This window comes from Rhinopithecus bieti, unplaced genomic scaffold, assembly GCF_001698545.2.
Source record: "Rhinopithecus bieti isolate Rb0 unplaced genomic scaffold, ASM169854v2 scaffold_21726, whole genome shotgun sequence".
Taxonomy (NCBI): domain Eukaryota; kingdom Metazoa; phylum Chordata; class Mammalia; order Primates; family Cercopithecidae; genus Rhinopithecus; species Rhinopithecus bieti.
The window spans coordinates 2,737,135-2,749,298 of NW_016811100.1; the positions used below are offsets into that span (position 1 = coordinate 2,737,135).

The 12,164-nt window shown below is 41.0% G+C and overlaps 1 pseudogene; it reads right to left on the reverse strand.

Annotated features, from left to right (window-relative positions):
• Positions 1 to 8,238: 8,238 nt before the first annotated feature.
• Positions 8,239 to 9,949, reverse strand: LOC108543156 (TAR DNA-binding protein 43-like; annotated as a pseudogene).
• Positions 9,950 to 12,164: the final 2,215 nt, after the last annotated feature.

Below are 12,164 nucleotides of genomic sequence, written 5' to 3' on the forward strand. Positions count from 1 at the left end.
GTGAGGTGGCGGGCGCCTGTAGTCCCAGCTACTCGGGAGGCTGAGGCAGGAGAATGGCGTGAATCCGGGAGGCGGAGCTTGCAGTGAGCTGAGATCCGGCCACTGCACTCCAGCCTGGGCGACAGAGTGAGACTCCGTCTCAAAAAAAAAAAAAAAAAAAAACAAGAAAGAGACTCCCCCAACCTTATTTTTTTCTGTAGCCACATCCTTTCCCTGAGTATAAATCAAAGAGTCCAGCTGCTGCTTAAATATGGAAAAAGGATCAAGAAGCAAAAGGAAAATGTGGAAAAAAGAGAAGAGGGGGTTTGGATAGAGACCGATAAATATTGCAAAATCAGTCTCCTGCTTCGTAAGTATAATTGTAATGCCTGAAAGAAATATTCGTGATGGGTTTCTAAAGACGAATTTAAGATTATTTGCTAATTGTAGGTGTGAGAATGTGGTAAAGTGCATCACTGCCTCTTACAGAATTCTGGACTCATGGTTTGTCCAATATAGTATTTTGTTATTATTTCTGCTTATTTTGTTACTTTATTTATTTATTTATTTTATATGAGACAGGGTCTCTGTCACCCAGGCTGGAGTGCAGTTGCATGATCTCGGCTCACTGCACCCTCCACCTCCTGGCTTCAAGCGATTCTCCAGCCTCAGCCTCCCAAGTAGCTGGGATTACAGGCATGTACCACCATGTCCGGCCAAAAAACTTTAATTTTAAAACATTCATATTAAAGCTGATTTTCTCATAGGCTAGGAGGTTATGTCCAACTTTCTATGACCCAACCACCACTTTTAATCAGCTACAAATGACATATCTGTTTAATCTATACATTGCTTTCTAATATATTTAACTTAGAGAACTACAATAATATTTAATAATTCAGTATCATAGTCTATATCAACAAGAAGGAACACTTAGGTATCACAATGTGTCAATCACTATGCTTGTTACTTTAAATACAGTCAGTCTTCATTATTTGCAGATTCTGTATTTGCAAATATGTCCACTCATTAAAATTTATTTGTAGGCCAGGCATGGTGCCTCACACCTGTAATCCCAGCACCTTGGAAAGCTAAGGCGGGCAGATCACTTGATGCCAGGAGTTCGAGACCAGCCTGGCCAACGTGGCGAACTCCCCCAACCCCCCATCACTAAAAAAAAAACTTGTAACCCCCAAATCAACACTCCAGTGCTTTCATAGTCACAGACATATACATGCACAGAACAGAAAAAAAAATTACATTGCTGAAGGAGGCCCATTTCCCAGCTGAACTCAAACCAGATGATGCTCTGCCTTTTTCTTTCAGTTCTTACATAGTACACAAGTTTCCTTTTTGTGATCTTCTTAGCGCCACATTTTTTACATTTTGTACTTTTCTTGGTGATTTTGTTGTCTGAAATGGCTCCCAAGTGTAGTTCTGAAGTGCTGTCCAGAGCTCCTAAGTGAAGAAGTTGTAATGTGTCTTATGAAGAAAATTAAGTATGTTAAACAAACCTCCTTCAGGCAGCAGTTATAGTGCTTTGGCCTTGAGTTTGGTGTTAATGAATCAACAGTTTATATTACATAGGTGTCTTTAAACAGAAACAGGAATAAAACAAGGTTACCTGGTTATCCCCTGATGAGAATGTTGTGACCAGGGGCTTGAGGGAACCTAACGCTATATTACACCCAGGAGCAATGACTCCATAATCTCTAATTCAATGTTTGAGATGACTTTATAGAACTACTGTGGATAAGAAAAAATCGACTGTACATTTGTTTGTATACGCTAATTCTTCTCTTAAAATTTTTTATTATGAAAAAATTCAAATAGATAAGTAAAGAGAATGGTAAAATGAAACCCTGGGGACGTACCACCCAGTCTCAAAAATTACCAACTCAGCCAAACTTGTTTTCTCTTTAACCTTCTAATTCCTTCTCTCCTCCTTGCATTTGACACAAATCCCAGACATTGTATCATTTCAACCTTATCTACTTTATACATTAAATTCTTGTTAACTTTTTAAAATTATAAGAATAGAAAATCTCAACTCTGGAAGAGTTACAAGTTACAAGGAGGAGAAAATAACTATGTAAATTAATACTGAATTAACATTTTATTTTCTCAGTCTTTTATGTATAGAGTAAATTAAAAGATTGAAATCATTCTGATTAGATTTCTTTTCATATAACATTAAATTTTTTTAAATAACATTAAACATTCTTCAAAAATATAGTGAAATAGCCTCTGCATGGTGGTTCACAACGGTAATCTCAGCACTTTGGAAAGCCAAGTTGGGTAGATCACTTGAGTCCAGGAGTTCAACACCAGCCTGGGCAACATGGTGAAACCCCGTCTTTACCAAAAAATACAAAAATTAACTGGGCATGGTGGCGCAAGCCTATAATCCCAGCTACTCGGGAGGCTGAGGTGGGAGGATCACCTCAGCCCTGGAAGGTAGAGGCTACAGTGAACTATGATCACATCATTGCAGTCCACCCTGGGTGACAGAGGGAGATCCTGTCTCAAAAATGTGTGTGTGTGTGTGTGTGTGTGTGTGTGTGTGTGTGTGTGTGTAAAATAAAATATAACTTTTTACACATTCTTGTTTAATGTCATATTATTTTTTCATATCTACCCTACTTTTTAAGAGAGATGTGACTACTTATTTATTTAAAATTAATGTCATTTGAGATAATTGTAGATTCATATATGTTGTAAGAAAGAATACAGACAATAAAGTAAACACTTTGCCAACCTAAAAGGAAGAAGCTGAGGCAAAATTAATATAAAGAGTTTATTTGGGCCAAGTTTGAGGACTGCAGACCAGTATGCACTTCCACGTTACCTTGAGGAGTGCTCTGGGGAACAAAGGAGAGGATCCCATTTTTGAAGAAAAAGGGATGAATCAGCAGAGGGAGTGATTACACAGGTTTTTGTCAGGAATTCTCATTGGTTTACAGAACTTACAATGGTCAGTGATTGGTGATACACTGTTGAACTATAGGGTGTGTGGCATTTCATGCCTACTTGGCATTATTAGTCTAGAGCCCACATAACAAGTGACTTCAACAGGGTTTTTTTTTGGATTTTTGGTTTTTTTCTTTTTGAGACAGCCTCTCACCCTGTTGCCCAGGCTGGATTTCAGTAATACAATCTTAGGTCACTGTAACCTCTGCCTTTCAGGCTCAAGCCATCCTCCCACCTCAGCCGCCATAGCAGCTGGGACTACAGGCGCGTGCTACCATGTCTGGCTAATTTTTTGTGTATTTTGCAGAGACAGGGTTTCACCATATTGCCCAGGCTGGCCTCGAACTCCTGAGCTCAAGCGATCTGCACTCCTTGGCCTCTCAAAGTGCTGGGATTACAGACCTAAGTCACTGCGCCAGGCCTCAAGAGGTAATTATTGGCTCAAGGTGAAGTAACATGACTGCTGTTTTATTCCAGTACTTCTCTGGGCCTGACAATTTAAAAGGGACTCATATTCTTCAGACAAAGTGTCTCTTCTTTTATTTTTTTTTTCACATTTCCCCTTTTGATTAAAAAAAAAAAAATCTTTCCATTGGCTAGATGTGGTGGCTCATGCCTGTAATCCCAGCACTTTGAGTGGTCAAGGTGGGAGAATCGCATGAGCTCAGGAGTTTGAGACTAGCTCAGGCAACATGGAGAAACCCTGTCTCTATGAAAACTACAAAAATTAGCTAGGTTTGAGGGCATGTGCCTGTAGTCCCAGCTCCTCGGGAGGCTGAGGTGTGAGGATCACTTGAGCCCAGGAGATGGAGGTTGCCCTGAGGCCGAGATCATGCCACTGCACTCCAGCCTGGGCAACAGAGTGATATTCTGTCTCAAAAAAAGAAATTAAAAAAAGCATTAAATATTAAAAATTTAATAACTATCTTCTTGAAACCATTGATTATCAAAATCTGAGTGTTAGGGTGTTCTTTGTCACCCAGAGGGCCCATTCTTGGATAGTCCTGTCCCACATCAAGAGGGAAAGAAAGAGACATTTCAATGAGGAATTTTGTTTTAGTATACATGCATGGGGTCTCTCTATATTGCCCAGGCTGGTCTCCCTTTCCTGGACTTAAGTAAGTCTCCACTTCAGCCTCCCAGATTACAGGAATTACAGGCACAAGCCAGTATGCTGTCAGTGAAGAATTTTTAAAGAGCACCCAAAAGTTGATTTGATATGGCATCACAGAATGACAAAAATGAGACCTCAGTCAATCACTGGTTTATAGAGCTGCTATGGCCTATTGAATCACCTCTAGTCCTTGGAATTCATGACTTTGGTTTTCTAGTAACACATAAGATTTATAAGCAAAAAAACAAAAACAAACAAACCAACAAAAAAGAATCTGTATGCCAGAATGAGAAAAACAACAACAACAATAACAAAACACATTCCATTAAGGAGTCAACTGAAAACACCATGAAGAAAATGACAACCAGCTTTTTTTTTTTTTTTTTTTTTTGAGATAAGGTCTCACTCTGTCGACCAGACTGGGGCTCATTGCAGCTTTGACTCAGATGAGCCAGGGCTCAGATGATCCTCTCACCTCAGCCTCCTGAGTAGCTGGGACTACAGAGACACACCATTATGGCTAATTTTTGAATTTTTGTAGAGATGGGGTTTCACCATGTTGCCCAGGCTGATCATGAACTCCTGAGGTCAATTGACCCTCCCACGTTAGCCTCCAAAAGTGCTAGGACTAAAGCATTAGCCACGTGCCTGGCGGAGACTTCTTGTAGCCAGGAAATAATTCAGAATTTAGTCCAAATTGTGGGAAGATAATAAAAGCTCAAATATGATGAACAGAGCTAGAATCGAATAACTAACAGTTGTACTATAGTTTCCTTCTGAAGCGTAATTTTTTTCACCATAGTCCCCCTTTTCTACCAATGAGAAATCATGGAAAGACCAATTTATTGGCAAAAAAAAAAAATTAGTATTATTATACTTGGCCTGATTATTTGCATAATGTGCAACAAGAATAGTGATTAGCCATATAGGCTTCTTTGTTGATTTGTTTTGTTTTGTTTTGTTTTGTTTTATTGAGCCAGAGTCTCGCTCTGTCGCCCAGGTTGGAGTGCAGTGGTGATCTCGGCTCACTGCAACTTCTGCCTCCCAAGTTCACAAGCGATTCTCCTGCCTCAGCCTTCTGAGTAGCTGGGACTACAGGCATGAGGCACTGTGCCCAGCCATAGACTCCTTTTAAATTGGCTTTGCTGGAAATTTGCTTTGTTTTTTTGTTTTGTTTGAGACGGAGTCTTGCTCTGTTGCCCAGGCTGGAGGGCAGTGGCACGATCTTAGCTCACTGCAACTTCTGCCTCCTGGGTTTAAGCAATTTTCCTGCCTCAGCCTCCCAGGTAGCTTGGATTACAGGTGCCCGCCACCACAGGTGCCCGCCACCACACCCAGCTAATTTTTTTTTTTTTTTTTTTTTGGTTATTTTTAATAGAGATGGGGTTTCACCATGTTGGCCAGGCTGGTCTGGAACTCCTGACCTCAAGTGATCCGCCTGCCTCAGCTTCCCAAAGTGCTGGGATTACAGGCATGAGCCACAGGGCCTGGCCTTATTTATTTATTTTATTTTATTTTATTTTTTGAGACAGAATCTCACTCTGTCACCCAGGCTGGAGTACAGTGGTGTGATCTCGGTTCACCGCAACCTCTGCCTCCTGGGTTCAAGCAATTCTCCTGCCTCAGCCTCCCGAGTAGCTGAGATTACAGGCATGCACCACGACACCCAGCTAACTTTTGTAGTTTTAGTAGAGACAGGTTTCACCAGTTAGCCAGGCTCCTCTTGAACTCCTGGCCTCGAGTGATCTGCCTGCCTCAGCCTCCCAAAATGCTGGGATTATAGGCATGAGTCACTGCAACCAGCTTCTTTATTTTTCAGTAGAGACAGGGTCTTGCTGTGTTGGCCAGGGTGGTCTCGAACTCCTGGCCTTAAGCAACCCTCCTGCCTCAGCCTGACAAAGTGCTGGGATTACAGGTGTGAACCACATGCCCCATCCAGATTAGAGTTTTTAAAACCTCTCAAAGCTAGGAAGCCAAGTCAAGGATTCACCATCAGACTGTGCCTGTAATACATGTACAAATTGGGTGAATTTCTCTCTTCTTGAAGTTTCAAAATATCTTGGTTTCCTAGGCCTGTCAGAAAGTAACATTCTTCACTAACTATAGGTCAAGAATCTTGTGAAAGAACAGCATAGACAATGTACTAGGCCAGTCTTACCAAGAGGCTTTTTTAAAAATTAAATCAGTTTTATTTAAGAATTTTCAACATTGACAACTCTTATAAAAAAAATCCAAGCACAGGACACAGAACTGCAGCAAAGAGCATTCTTATGGGTAGCTAACAGACATTAGAACTTCCACTGATTTTTGAGACACCTAAGCTCACTGGCGAACTCTGCTTCCAAGTACTCTTGCAAAGCACACTGCAAGCTCAGTCCATGTTCTCAACCCATCAGCTTCAATTCACATTACCACACTTACAGATCAGTAACAGAAGAGAACACACACCATACAACATTCACAGCAGTTGACAAAGGGGTAGGGGAAATACAAGTATCATTTCACTTAACACATTCAACTAATGTGGGTTATCTAAGAACAAAAACTCACTTTAAGTCTTCCAACAGATGTGGATGTCCTTTGAATGCAAAAAAAATTCATACATGGCCGGGTGTTGTGTGGGATTACGCCTGTAATCCCAGCACTTTGGGAGGCACATGCGGGCAGATCACAAGGTCAGGAGATCGAGACCATCCTGGCGAACATGGTGAAACCTCGTCTCTACTAAAAATAGAAAAATTAGTTGGGTGTGGTAGCGGGCACCTGTAATCTCAGCTACTCGGGAGGCTGAGGCGGGAGAATGGCGTGAACCCGGGAGGCAGAACTTGCAGGGAGCCGAGATCACGCCACTGCCCTCCAGCCTGGGTGACAGAGCCAGACGCCGTCTAAAAAAAAAAATTCATACATTATTTGCTATCATTGCCTTCTGCACATTGTCTCATCAAAGCCACAGGACTGAGAGGCACACCTGGCCAAGTTAAAAAATATCCATTGCCCAGGCGCAGTGGCTCACACCTGTAATCCTGTAATCCCAACACTCTGACAGGCTGAGGTGGGCAAATCACCTGAGGTTGGGAGTTCCAGACCACCCTAAACAACATAGAGTAACCCCGTCTCTACTAAAAATACAAAATTAGCCAGGCGTGGTGGAGCATGCCTTTAATCCCAGTTATTCGGGAGGCTGAGACAGGAGAATTACTTAAACCTGGGAGGTGGAGGTTGTGGTGAGCCGAGATTGCACCATTTCACTCCAGCCTAGACCACAAGAGCGAAACTCTATCTCAAAAAAATAAATAAATAAAAATAAAATAAAAACATATCCATTATGCACCACCAAGCTTCTGCACACGCTCTCTCCTTTTCTCACTTATACTAACCTTTCATGCCTCGGCACCACCATCAGTCCCACACAAGGTTTCAAAAGTTCTAACAGCCTTCTGGTTCCATATCGCAGCCTTGCATTCACAGCATTGATATTACTCCATGAAATAAAGAATAGTAGATAAAAATGGGACAACCACCATCAAAGACACAACCTGTGATGCGTGATGATGAATTCTTGAATGAGAAAGCATGTAGACAGAAGAAGTATTCCTGTGGCAGAATATTTACAGCACTACTTTCAATGAAGTGCTTCTTTCATAAACATTTGAAATGAGATGAACTGCAGAGATTAAATGAAGGCTATTGTACTTTTGTATATGAGAGAAGAAAAGTGTTTAAAAACAAAAGAACTAAACACTGTGACACCATGATCTCCCAAAAGGAGATTTTCTTAAGGAAAAAAATCCATATGGTGGGGTTCAAATTAAAACAAGGAGTGAAGAATGTAGTTCTAATCAATGGTTTCCATTTTGAACATGCAAATAATTCACTTGACAAGTCCAGGGATAAAATATTACAGAAGGCTTTTGATATCAATTGTAGTGTGTTGGTTTACCAATCAGGCAAACAGCAGTTCACTTTCAACCATTCAATATTTCAACTTTTCGTGTAACAAAGCATAAAATTCCTTTAGCTCTTCCTTTCTCTAAAGAAAATATCAAAATACTACTGAATGTACTACACACTGAACAAAACAATTTTGAAAATTCTTAGTATGTATGTATTTTACAATGAGTTTAGAAAAATTTGAATTCCCACCATTCTATATCAAGCAACCACAATCACACTGTTTACATTCCTCAGCCAGAAGACTTAGAATCCATGTTTGAGCCAAAGCCTCCATTAAAACCACTGCCCCACCCTGCATTTGATGCTGATCCCCAACCAATTGCTGCCCCAGTATTAGAACCACTATAAGAGTTATTTCCAGAATTGAAGGCCTGGTTTGGCTCCCTCTGCGTGTTGCCTTGGCTTTGGTTATTACCCAATGGGCCTGGCTGGTTCTGCCGGCTGGTTAACATGCCCATGATACCCCAACTGCTGTGTAGCGCTGCCTGGGCTGCAGCCATCACGGCTGGATTAATGCTGAACTCACCAAAGTTTATCCCACCAACCATATTACTACTTAGGTTGTTTTGCAAACCAGCTCCACCTCCTCTACTATTACCAAATCCACTCTGATTCCCAAAGCCACCTGGATTACCACCAAATCTTCCACTTCTTTCTGTCTATTGCTATTGTGCTTAGGTTTGGCATTGGGTATTTGAATGCTGATTCCTTTAATGATCAAGTCCTCTCCACAAAGAGATTGTGCAACCCACATATGTTTATTGCAGCACTATTCACAGTAGCAAAGACTTGGACCACCCACATATGGCCACAGGACAGGACTAGGATTAAGGAAAATGACACATATACACCCATGGAAGATCTGCAGCCATAAAAAGATGATTCATGTCCTTTGAGGCATGGCATTAAGCTGGAAAAATCACCATCTCAACAAACTATCACCAAAGACAGAAAAACCAAACACCGCCATGTCTCACTCATAGTGAGAACTGAACAATGGGAACACTTGGTCACAGGGAAGGGTGAGGCATCACCGACACCATGGCCCTGTCGAAGGGGGTGGGGGCCCTGGGGGAGGGGCACGATTAGGAGCAATTTACCAATGTAAATGACTAAGCTGATGGGGTGCAGCCAAGGAACAACATGGCCACATGGTATACCTATGTCAACAAACGTGGCACATTGGTGCACCATGTTGTCAACCCTAGAACTCAAAAGTATAATAAAAATCATAAATTAAAAAAAGAGAGCAATTGAGCAACCTGATCATCTGCAAATGTAACAAAGGCAAAGGCCCTGAACGGCTTGGAGATGAAGACATCACCACTTCCCCGTACTGACAGAAGAACTGCGACAGCGCATCCACAGTCGTGTTCTCTGTACTGCCCCAAAAACACTTTTCTGCTTCTCAAAGTTTCATCTGGGCTTTGCTTAGAATTAGGAAGTTTACAGTCACACCGTTGTCCATCTACCATATGTCACTGTGACATTGCTTTCACCTGTGTTTCATATTCCATAAAATGAACAAAGCAAACCCCTCTGAATGACCAGTCTTAATATCTTTTTAGACCTGCACCATAAGAACTCCAAAGGTACTAAAATATTCTTTCAGATCCTGTTCAGTTGTTTTCCATGGGAGATCCAACACTTTTCACTTTCACTGCTGATGAAGCATCTGTCTCATCCATTTTGCTTCTGTTGTCTTTGGGATAGTTGAAAACATACACCAGATTTCCCCAGCCAGCATCGGGGCATGCAGAATTCCTTCTACCAGCCAGAAACCTCTCATACACTGAGACACCGGATTCCTGTAGCAAAGCCTGCGAGTCCCTTGGCCGTAACCGTGGACAGCAGCACCGTCCCATTGTCTCCTGGTGGTATTTAAATGGGATCATTGTTCTCATCTTCGGTTACCTGAATATATTCAGACATCTTTCACTTTTCTGCTAGGCTGCTGCTAGGAATCCCAACAGGGACACTGAGGGAGTGACAGATTCAAGCACAGCCCAACAACCACTTCGCTCCCACAAAATGCTAGGGGCTTTTTATCAACTCTATAAAGACAACATCAATTCCTCAAGCAGTCTATTCATATCTGAAAATATGGCATTCCAATCAAAGCCTTGGTAAAATAACCAGTGTCTCCAATGTCCTACTACAAAAGAAAACATATTCTTATTGAACTTATGCAAATAACTACAGTGTCATAAAGTAATACTCATGAATAGTTTTTAAATTCTGGAGAAATCAGGTAGAAAGAAAGGTAAATGTTTCAATTTTGCTCACAAAAGTATATTTTACCCAATTAATGTAAGCTATAAATGACCAAAAGAAAAATATAAAATGATTTACTGACTCTGGAAAACAAAATGTAAAAAGAAGGCCTGGTGTGGTGGCATGCATCTGTAGTCCCAGTCACTCTGGAGGCTGAGGTGTGAGGATCTCTTGAGCTAGCAGTTTGAGTCCAGCCTGGACAACATAATTAGATACAATTTCTAAGGATAAAATTTTAAAGTTAAAAGGAAAAAGAAAAGGAAAATTAGAACAGTAGAGAAAATCAGAGGCAGTCTTTGTCTCTTAAAAAAATTTTTTTAAAAGAATCATAAGGGTTTCAGAAAAAAAAAGTCAAACAATTATATCAGTCTTTTATCAGTTTAGCCCCATGTAATGAATTCTTGTTTTGTTTGATGTTGGCCTAGCAATCTTCATGAATACATCAGCTTTTAATTAGAGATCTGGAAGTTTTTAACCTCATCCAATGGTATGATCTCCAAAGTTATCAGAAATCTATATTCAACAGTATTTATCAGTGTCCTTTCCATAAATTTCTTTGAAAAGGCAAAGTTTAGACTTTAACCAATAGTAAATGGCTTTTTAAGAGAATCAAATTAAAACAATTTGGCGGGGCGCAGTAGCTGATGCCTGTAATTCCCAGCACTTTGAGAGGCCGAAGCAGGCATATTACCTGAGGTCAAGAGTTGGAGACCAGCCTGACCAATATGGTGAAACCCCATCTCTACTAAAAATACAAAATTAGCTGGGCGTGGTGGCACATGCCTATAATCCCAGCTGCTCAGGAGGCTGAGGCAGGAGAATCACTTGAACCTGGGAGGCAGAGGTTGCAGAGAGTCAAGATCATGCCATTGCACTCCAGCCTGGGCAACAAGAGCGAAACTCCATTTCAGAAATAACAACAACAAAAACAATTCTCTGTGGATAACAAGACTTAGAACAGCCATGATTAAAGATGCAACTGGGGCCGGGAGCGATGGCTCACGCCTGTAATCTCAGCACTTTGGGAGGCCAAGGCGGGCAGATCAACTGAGGTCAGGAGTTCGAGACCAGCCTGACCAACATGGAGAAACCCTGTCTCTACTAGAAATACAAAATTAGCGCAGTGTGGTGGCGTATGCCTGTAATCCCAGCTACTCAGGAGGCTGAGGCAGGAGAATCGCTTGAACCAGGGAGGCGGAAGTTGCGGTGAGCCAAGATCACGCCACTACACTCCAGCCTGGGCAAAAGAGTGAGACTCACTCTCCAAAAAAAAAAAAAAAAGATGCAAAGACGCAACTGACAAAGAAATTTGATTATTTCTGTGGTATAGAAGTTAACATAAAATCATATTATGACTGATAACATATACCAAGACATATCAGAATTTAGAAATATCATAGAATATTGGAACACATGTAACCAACACATGTATATGTATACAAATATAACTTAAACACCATTTCTTATTTGACAGTGCTTTCTGTATGATTTTAACATACCAAAGAAGCCTAATATGTCTCTTTTGGACGTCCAGGGACTTCCAAGTTAGTCAGGTGAAAAAGACTTGATTTTACAATTTGAAATTTGATTTTGGGAAGTATTTAAAATATCAAAGTTTAAGATACTTGTCGTTTCTCAGCCTTTTGGCTAAGATCAAGTATAAAATGATTGATGTCAAAATCGGATCACAAGTCACCATAAAATAAGTCAGTCATTTGGCCAAAGTGACAATTAAGACATTTCAAAAAACAAACACCTTTACTCTTTGAGACAGAGGAGACTCAGTTTCCCAATCAAAAGACCCAATACAGACAGCATAAAGCCAGCTGAATCTATCGTTCCCTCTCTCCCTTCTCTCTTTTTTTTTTTTTTT